This window comes from Primulina huaijiensis, chromosome 15 (genome assembly GCF_012295235.1).
Source record: "Primulina huaijiensis isolate GDHJ02 chromosome 15, ASM1229523v2, whole genome shotgun sequence".
Taxonomy (NCBI): domain Eukaryota; kingdom Viridiplantae; phylum Streptophyta; class Magnoliopsida; order Lamiales; family Gesneriaceae; genus Primulina; species Primulina huaijiensis.
Window position 1 is genome coordinate 7,439,127 of NC_133320.1, and position 10,897 is coordinate 7,450,023.

The 10,897-nt window shown below is 36.7% G+C and overlaps 1 non-coding gene across 1 annotated transcript; it reads left to right on the forward strand.

Annotated features, from left to right (window-relative positions):
- The first annotated feature begins 4,716 nt into the window (after positions 1 to 4,716).
- On the forward strand, positions 4,717 to 4,822 carry LOC140960630 (small nucleolar RNA R71). The gene has a single exon (XR_012172230.1). It is a non-coding gene; the product is annotated as a small nucleolar RNA R71 (small nucleolar RNA).
- Positions 4,823 to 10,897: the final 6,075 nt, after the last annotated feature.

The following is a 10,897-nucleotide window of genomic DNA, read 5'->3' on the forward strand; positions in this document are numbered from 1 at the left end:
ACTTATTATTGATTTCATTGACTCTAACATGTCCCAAATAATTATTTAATCTTACATGAATTTTCTCATATTTTTATTTATCTTAAATCGAGGACTTTTAAATTAATTTTTAAATGTGACGTATTAATGCGTTTTAATCCCGAATTAAACCAAACCTTAATATAAATTCCCAAATTAAAAATTTAGACTTATAATAATTATTTAAGCCTAAACCTAATTTTTCATAATTTTATGAAGCTTAAAACTAGGCTTTTCAATTAATTTGTTAATTAGCGTTTCGTGCGGCGATTAAATCCCGATTAAATTCAAAACTCGTTATTTTGATCCCAAATTTTAAACATAACATTTTTAATATTTATTATACCCTTCCAAGTCATGAGCCACCCCCGTGGACCCATGGATTCAATTTTTGTCTAATTAAATTCGAAATCGACACCTTATCGAACACACCGAGCCATTTCCTAATTTACTCGAGCCACGCCCTAGCCACCTTGAGCCAAAACCTAGCCGACCCACCTAGGGACCCCACTGACCAAGCCCAGCCCTTAAAACCAGCCCTGGCCCGACCAAAACACTTCTGGAACTCGACCCCAAGTGCATGCGTGTGTGTGTTTGTAGTGTCCATGTTGAATTGGGTTTCCTAGTTGCTTAGGTCACTTCCAGCCGTCTAACCACTGACCCCTCATGACCCTAACCTTCCCTGGACCATGCCTAGACCAAGCCCAAACCGACCCAAACCCTTGGACGCGAGCAGCCACCTACTGAACACAACAGCAGCCTCGCTGGGTAGGAGCTTCCCTCATGTTTCTTGTTCCTGCTCGTGCCCTGCCTGAACAAAACCATCCCAGCCCCTGTCCCAACATTGGACCACCTTCTCTAGACCCTAAAAGACCTAGCTTAATCCAGCCCAGCCCCTTGGCCGAGCCCCTCATCCCTGCACAAGCTCCTGAAACCTGCGCAGCCTCACATGCAACTCTCGGGTAGGAGTCCTTGTCAACAAGGACTCCTCCCAGCCCACTTAGCTCGAGTCACAGCATGGCTAGGACTCTTCCCTTGACTCCCCCACGACCCTGGCTAGCCCCTGGACCCAGCCAATCCCAGCCGAGCCATGAAGAACAACAAACCGAAACTTGACTCCTTATGACAGCAACCTAGCTTCCAGCTTTTAGATTCTCGTTATGCAGCGTTTTTAAGGTGATGTTAGGACTTTAAATTCATATAAAACAATGCTTGATCAATACCTATATCATGGCAGCCCTTATCAATACAAATACATGTTTTTGGTAAAGAAAACTCATGTTTTAGAACGCATGTGCATGCAACTTCGAAAATAATCATCATGGTTCTTAATTTTTCATTCAAAATATACAATAAATCATAATATGGTGTGATGATGTTTGAAGGAAAGAATAGGCGTGCCTTTGTGTATTTAACGCACGATTAATCTTGACGACGCCGAAGAACGGAGCAAGACCTTGGCTTTGAATTCCCTTGAGTTCCACCGATTTTTTTTTTCTAAAATTGATGATGGTGTGTGCCGTGTGTTTTCGTGGCTAGGGTGGAGAATAACTTTCAGAATTGTGGCCGTGAGTTTTTAGGGTAATAGGGGATTAACATATTATATATCATATTTAATCACTAACAAGGCTTTAGGCCTATTAAGCCAACAAATTAGGCCCATTAGTCTTAATTAGGATTTAATTAAAATATTAAAATAGCTTTAGTAAAGTTAAGTTTGTAATTTAAATAACCGGGTTGCTAAAAAGTTCATATTTTTGTTGGAAAATCAACACCGATAAAATTTACATCACCGCGTATAAAATCACCTCAAAACCTCTTATTTTCAAAAATGAGAAAAACCCACAATCCTAATTTAAATAATTAAAAACAATTATTTAATAAAAACATTTTTACGTTTTTCCGCCTTCGGTCTCCGTTCTTCGATCGCAACTTGAATAATCCTTAAAAAATATAGTTTTATGCATAATGGCAATTAAATAATGTTTAACATAAAATCATGCATGTCACACAAATGTTTTAGAATTAAATCAATTAATTATTCATTTTCCTAGTTCCTAGACTTGCATGCAGTTGGTTACGTCGTCTTAATTTTGGACCTTACAACAAGACTAAGAAAAATGTAATTCATCAAGCCCAAAATCATCATCGGCTACCAACATACTTGATTAACCATCAATCGACAACACATGCAGTGCACAAATGACCGAACCCTCATACTAACTGTGTGCAATGTCCCCATTGCACAAAAGACTGACGCACATCAAAGAAACACAGATGCAGAAGACAAAAACAAATGCAATGTAAACGACAGAATGCAACAATGATGATAACAAACTACACAATGCATCATAAAATAAAAACAAAAAGAAGGGGAAACAGTGGACTCCCCTGATCAAGGCTCATCCTCGTCGTGCTCCGGTGGTGGTATCCCATGTGCATCCTCCTGTGACAAGAAAAAAAACTCAGATGCAGAACAACCAACATATAATTTTAAAAAAAAAAAACTCAAATTAATAAAAGAAAAAAAATTAAAAACTACTAGGAAGGGAAATAAATTAGTTCTCAATTTATAGTTGAGAGCTAGACTATAGGTTTCTCTCAGCTCAAACTGTTTTGGAATCGAGCGACTCCAATTTGTGGCTCACTGTGCCACCCAAATAACGCTTCAGTCATTGATCATTGACTGTGAACGGCTCATTTTTCCCATCTCGCAAAGTTATTGCTCCCTAGGGAAACACGTTGGTAATCATGCAAGGGTCAGTCCACCTTGACTTGAGCTTGCCAGGAAATATACGCAACTTGGAGTTGTACAAGAGCACTGGTTCGCCCTCTTTAAATTCCCTCGGTGTAATGCGCTTGTCGGGTGCTAGCTTTGTACACTCTAAGTGCACGTACTTCAGGTGTGGAGGCAGTAGGTTGAGCTCACGTGTCGGCGGTTCCTCAATGCTTGACTTCTGAGAGATCAAGTCTCTTCGATCCCCCAAATCATCCAATTTCATCCATACTGGCTTCTTCCATGGATAATTGGCATTAAAGTATGCCACTCTTTTAGATTTTTCTTTATCCAATTCATCCTCCTTCAATTTAGTGGTGAGAGTGGCTTCCAATGGATCGTTCATAGCATCCTGCACAAAGTGACACACAAGTGAATCCAAAGAATTAACTCTAAAACAATCGTTAGTGTGCAGTGTGTGCTTAAGAGCGTTAAAAACATTAAAAGTGATTTCCTCCTCTCCCACTCTCAATCTCAACTTCCCTTCTTATACATCAATCACGGCCTTTCCAGTTGCAAGGAACGGTCTCCCTATCCTCTTCCATGTCAAGTCCCACAAAATCTGTAGGAAATATAAACTTTCCCACTTTCACCAACACATCTTCTATGACTCCTCGTGGATATTTGACGGATCCATCAGCTAGTTGCAAGGACATCCTTGTCAGCTTAGGCTCTCCCAATTCAAGTTTCATGCATACAGACAAATGCATAAGGTTAATACTTACACCAAGATCACACAATGCTTTATGAAAAACCACATCACCAATCATGCAAGGAATAGAAAAACTCCCTGAATCCTTAAGTTTTGGTGGGATCTTGTTTTGCACCATTGTAGAGCAGTTCTCAGTCAAGTTTACCGTCATATGGCCTTTCTACTTCCTCTTATTTGCTAAGATGTTCTTCAGAAATTTAACATAACTAGGCATTTGCATTAAAGCATCAGCAAAAGGAATATTAATGTGTAATTTCTTGAATACTTCTAAGACCTAACCGAATTGCGCATCCAATTTTGCTTTTTTCAATGCTGCAGGAAAAGGTGGAAGGATAACAAGTCTAGATTTTGTAGTGGGTTCAGGTGTAGAGTTAGAAGACTTACCCTTGGGTGTTTCGTCCTGTTCCTCTTGCAAGTGGCTTTTTGCGTCCTCCTTTGACTCTAAAGTTTTCCCACTACTTGACTCAATGGCATTCACTTACTCTTTAGGATTAGTCTCGGTGTTGCTTGGCAAGGTGCCCGGATCTCTGCTTGAAATTATCATGGCCAACTGTCTTATCTGAGTTTCCAAGCCTTTGAGAAATGCATCTTGATTTTGTAGTCTAGTTTCCGTTGCAGACATAAATTGAGTCATCATCTGCTCTAAATTGGATTTCTCCTCTCGAGGCTCAGATCTATACATCGGTTGCTTTCCATACTGTTGGCTTTCTTGTGGGCGACCCTGATTTTTTTGACCAACCCATGAGAAATTTGGGTGTTGCCTCCATCCAGGATTGTATGTGTTGGAATATGGGTCATTCTTAGGACGATTCTGAGTCCCCACATGGTTCACTGGTGCCTCATTTTGCACATAATTTGGATCCCTTGTCTGGCAATCCTTTGTGAAGTGCTCACCTCCACAACCATCACAAAAGATCTCTTGCAGTCTCATGGCCATACATCCAACATTCATATTATCTATTTTCCTACTTAAAGCCTCTAATTGTGTGGCAACCGCAGAAAAACCCCTTATCTGGTGAACTCCTGCACTCCTTCTCTGATTGTTCCTCTTAGATTGAGGATGATAACTGCTAGCAGCCATCTCTTCCAACAATTCATATCCTTCTTCTGCAGTTTTTCTCAACGAATTCCCACAGGCAGCAGCATCTATCATAGTACAATTGGCAGTGAGCAAGCCATAATAAAATTTTGAACTACTAAAACAAGAGGCAGTTCATGATGTGGGCATCTCTGTAATAAATCTTTGTAGCGCTCCCATGCATCATATAAAGACTCTTGCTCGAATTGGGCGAAGGTAGTGATGTCTGCCCGCAACTTCATGGTCTTAGAGGGAGGGAAGTATTTGATGAGAAATGCCTTGGTCATATATTCCCAAGTTGTGATTGAACCTACAAGCAAGCAGTTTAACCAGGCTTTAGCTTCGTTGCGTAAAGAGAAAGGAAAAAACACAATCTAATAGCATCATCAGAAACTCTATTGAATTTAAAAGTATCTCAAATTTCAAGACAGTCTGCGATTTGAGTATTTGGATCATCTAGCGCATTTTCCCCAAATTGGACAGTGTTCTGGATCATCTGAATTATGGATGGTTTGATCTCAAACTGGTTCGCCCTGACGGTTGGTCGCACTATGCTTGGACATGCTCCATCAAGCGAAGGTTGTGCGTACTCCAACATGGGTATGCTCCTTGGTCCCTTGAATCTTAGATCTACATGCTGCTCGTCCTCATGCTCGTTCTTGTTCATTATGTCTCTAATCCACTGTTGTTGTCTTCGTCTGCGTAGGGTTTTTTCAATCTCGAGGTCGAATATCTCTGGTTCAAATTCGAGAGATCTTAGCATGCACCAAAAAAGATATAAGCAAAGAAACTGAAGGTGTAAAACAAAACAAAATACAGAATGTTAAAGTAAATAACTAAGAATAAAATTGTGGATTAACAGTCCCCGGCAACGGCGCCAAAAATTTGATTGAGCAAAACTTGCACTGTAAAATCTTTGGTCAAAATTAATAATGTTTAAGCTCGAAATAATCGCAAGTGCACGATGTCAAATAATAATCTAGTGTACAAGAGTACGAGTATCGTTCCACTGGAGACTATATTTCGCAATTTTTATTATAAGTTATTAAAATCTTTAGCAACGATGATTTGGATGATTCTTTACTACCGTAATGTTTAAACAAAAGCTCTATGAAATAGTTCAAGAATTAAATGATGAAATAAATAAGCTAGAATGGTTGATTAAAGTTCAATGAGAAATGAATTTGTTGAGAATCTCGGTTCACCTACCCATCGTCATTTACTTAATTCGTTCGACAGTGATCTACGCTTCCGACAGGAATTCCTATCCAATTAAACACGCCCTCTCGAGCTATACAAAACTAATTCTATTCAGTGAAATAATTAAATCTCTTTAATTATTTATCAAAGGTGAATTGCATGTCGTTCTATGAAATCCCCTAACTTTCGCCCACCTGGACTATGACTATCGACGCGTATCCTACTTAATATTTCTATGTAAATTATAAATCCATGGATTATGCTACTTGTTCCTATCACGGGGTATTCTCTCGAACTCACTCGCAATATTAAATCGTTATTAAAGTTAGCTACGCTTCAACAACGCAATAAAAATAATAGCACAATCAAGAATAAATCAATGTGAATTAACTAAACTCAGTTTCGGGGTAGGATCCCCTTAAATCCCAACAAATAATGAAAATTAGCTACTCAAAGTATAAGGTCCAAAAATAAGACGACGTAATCCAACTGCATGCAAATCTAGGGAAAATGGGAAATAGTTAGTTAAATGATTTTAATTACTTAAATTGATTATGTTTGATATTTTTATATGGTTTTTAATTAGTTTTCTACTTGAATGCATAAAACTGTATTTTTAAAGGTTATAATTGATGCGATCGAGGAACGGAGACTGATGACTGAAAAATAGAAAATATTTTTATTAAATAATCATTTTGAATTATTTAAAATAAGGTTGATGATTTTTGTTATTTTTGAAAATAAGGAGTTTTTTAGATGATTTTATACGCCAACACGTAATTTTTATCGGTATTCGATTTTCAACAAAAATACGAACTTTTGACAACTTGGCTAATAATTTCACGAACTTTCCTAAACGAAATATTTTATTAATGCACTATTGGGCTTAGTGGGCCCATTATGTCATGTTAATGGGCCGAAGCTTGCACACAAGTTTTATTATCAATTCTTAAGCCCAAAAACCCTACCCCTTTAATTACAAACACACGCCCCACCCCATCAAACACACACATGGACTCTTTTCTCCTCAAAACACACGGCACACACTAAGTTGCAAGAGGAAAGCATTGGTTTTCTTGAGGGTATTCAGCCAAGGGTTTCTCGTCGCCGTTCTTCGCATTGTCAACGTGTTTTCGTGCGTTATATACGCAAAGGCACGTCATAATTCTTCCTTTTCTCATCTATCACATCCTAATATGCAATTGTTTATGGTTTGCATGAAAAACAAGTTTCCCTCTTCATTATTCTCGTTTTTATGCATAACCATGAGATTAAGGTATGTTTTCTTGCATCAAAACTTGTGTTATACTTACATGAAGGGGCTGCCATGATTATGGATTTTTTATGGAACGTTTTACACGAGTTTAAGGGTCATAAGGGGCACGGTGATAGGCTGCACGAGAGCTAAGAACAGATTCAACGAATTATTGCATGTTTTGTTGGCAAGTGTTCGGCTTTGAGGGAACAACCATGCACGGCTCGGCTAGGGCTCGACCATGGCTCACTATGATGTGGTGGGGTCAGGAGAGGCACAGTGGCTGGGAAGGAGTCCTAGCAAGCTAGGACTTTACCCGTGGCTTATCGCGTGATGCAGCTATGCGCAGGGGCTTGTAGCTCGGCCATGGTGGTTAGGGCTGGGTCAGGCTAGGTCTGTAGGGTCTTGAGAGGGTTCACGAGGGGCTAGGACCGGGGTTGGATCGGTGGTTAGAGTCTTAGTCAAGTTACAAGAGTCATAGTGTATTAGGTTGTCTCGGGCGCATCATGCTTCTGGTGTAGGTGGCTTTGGCTCAGGCTAGGGTCGAGTCTTAGGGGTCCAATGGGTCCAGAAGGGTCCATAGGGAGTATGGGAAGGGCCTGGTTCGGGGTGGCTTGGGCACGGCTCAAGGGAAAACGGAGATGGCTCAAGGGTTTGGTTTATGGTTCGGTTTTAGGGTTTTCATGGCTAAGGGTTTGAAACGTGGTTCAACGGGGGCCGAATCATGGTTCACGAGGGTAAATTAAATATAAAAGTTCTATGTTTAAATTTTGAGAAATTTATATTAAAGTTTAAATTTATTCGGGATTAGAACGCATTACGAATTGTTAATTACGAAATAAATAAAAAACCATAGATTTATGGTAAATAAAAATATCAAAAAATTTAATTAAGCTTAAATAATTATTTGGGATGGTCTAGAGTCAACAGAAATAAGAAAAAGTCAAAATCGTGAAATTTTACGTATATGAGTAAAACGGTCATTTTACACCTGGAAAATAGTAAACGTCATGGAAGTGCCCTGAATGCTATAAAATATGTTAATATGATTATTTTAAATGTTTATGTAATTTTATGATAAAACGTTGATGCTAAAAGACGTGTTGCATGCTTGGTTTAAAAGAAAAATGATTATTATAAGCTTTAATTTTATAAAGTGATGAAAATATGAAATGTTGAAGAAAGTGAAGTAATTGTGACTAATACGATGATACGATTATATGATGATACGATAATAAGTAAGGCCAAGACTCAGTTGACGGGTAAGAGTGTCGCAGATGTCCCCGTCGCCTAGTATTGTGGTTACATTTAAATGGATCCATCGACCTTCAATATGAATACGAAAGTCACAATTAACGATCTGAATTCAAAGAAAAAATACGTATACGTAGATGATGGATATGAATATGTTATGATGACATGAAAATGAAACGTCTGTCATTCGTTTTCTTAAAACGTGCTAGAAATTTTTTTTCTCTTTAATCTCCGTAATTCAAAATATACATATATATACTTTAAAATACCTTCACACCATTTTGAAAATAAAACAACCCAGTAACAATTGAAATTCAAATGAAATTAGTTTAAAGCATAAAATCGTTAAATGTTTTACCAAACTCAAAAACAATATTTGAAAAGTATAGGCCGTACTGTAACTTCTCTAAAACCTCTTCCAACATAAATAAAAGTTATAAAATATCTTTAACATAACTTAAAATCATAAATCATAACTTGTGCGGAATGTGTGCACCTTCAGTCCAGCAAATTCAACCATCAAGACCTCCCTTAACATTATTATCATAAACACCTGCATCAATCACACCTAGTGAGTCTAAAAACTCAACACACCATAATCTTGATAACAACATAATACGTATACAAATCACATTCAACAATGAAAAATACTTGTACTTAAAATATCTTTTTCATGAAGATGCATAAACTTTAAATATAACATTTTCATAAACATTTTCATGATGCATAAACTTTAAACATAAACATTTTCATAATGATGCATCAATTTTAAACATAAACATTTTCGTAAACATTTTCATATCATCCTCAGCATATTCATTTGAACATGCATAACATAAACCTCAACATTTTCCTTTTTCTCATTCATAACATGTATCCTTTCCTCATGATCATAAACATTTTTCCTTTTTATTGAATTCATATCGTTAATTGTGACTTTCCTCAATCCTCAAAAAGTCGATGGATCCATCTACATTAAACCACAGTACTGGGCGGCCTGGACACTAGCAACACTCTCACCGGTCAACTGGGCCATGGCCTATCTTCATCGAATGGAAATACGATTGTCAAGCTCCCTCTGGGGCGTTCTCCCATAAATGGGCTCCCTCTGGGGCCTTTTCTCTAACGATATCCCCATTCTTATCCTCATATCTTCAATAATCACAATTACTTCACTTCCTTCAACGTTTTACATTTTCATTACTTTATAAAAATCATGCATTTAATATCATTTTCTTTTTAAAAACAAGCATGCAACATATCTTTTATCGTTATCGTTTTATTATAAAAATCCATAATCGTTTAAAATAAACATTTGAACATTTTAAAAGAAACCTTTTAACATATAAAAATTCATAAATCTTTTAAATAAACATTTCAGCATCATAAACATTTAAAATATGCATTTAAATCATAAACATTTTAACATATTAAATCATAACCTTATAAAATAATATTTTGACATAATAAATCGTAAACATTTAAAATTCATGTCATAAAAATTCATAAACATTTGAAATAATCATATTAGCCTGTAAAACAACCTTCAGGACAATGCCATGACGTTTACTAATTTGTTTAGGTGTAAAAAGATCGTTTTACCCATGGACGTAAAATTTCACGTTTTTGAATTTTTCTTAATTCCATTGACTCTAACATGTCTCAAATAATTGTTTAAGCTTACATGAATTTTCTCATATTTTTATTTAGGTTAAATGGAGGACTTTTAAATTAATTTTTAATTATGTGTTTTAATCTCGAATTAATCCAAAACTTAATATAAAATTTCCAAATTAAAAAATTAGCGNTCATAAACATTTGAAATAATCATATTAGCCTGTAAAACAACCTTCAAGACAATGCCATGACGTTTACTAATTTTTTTAGGTGTAAAAAGATCGTTTTACCCATGATGTAAAATTTCACGTTTTTGAATTTTTCGTAATTCCATTGACTCTAACATGTCTCAAATAATTGTTTAAGCTTACATGAATTTTCTCATATTTTTATTTTGGTTAAATCGAGGACTTTTAAATTAATTTTTAAATATGTGTTTTAATCTCGAATTAATCCAAAACTTAATATAAAATTTTCAAATTAAAAAATTAGCCTTTTAATAATTATTTGAGCTTAAATATAATTTTTCATAATTTTATAAAGTTTAAAACTAGGTTTTTCAATTAATTCGTTTTTAAACTTAGACGTACACCCCGATTTTGACTCGTATGGACTCAAAACTTAACCAAAACTTACAAACTTGGACCAAAGCTTAATAACACCTAACTACCCCATATACAATCAAATTCCAGCCCATTAAGTCCCTTGAACATTCATAGGAAGCTACTGAATTTTTCTACACAAGAGTCCTAGTCCTAATGTGATTCGAACCTAGGCTAGCTTCGCCTCGAGGCCTTAACCACCATGTCTAGCCTATAACCCTCCCTCCTAGGACATAGAAAAATCCCATGACATTCTGCTGGACCAAACTTACCAGCCCCAAACACGCCTAGCCCTTCAACCGTACCCTAGGACTCTAAAACATACAATTTTCGTTCATAATAGTGTCCTATATTTTCCAGCCTTTAAACATACACCTAGGGACCC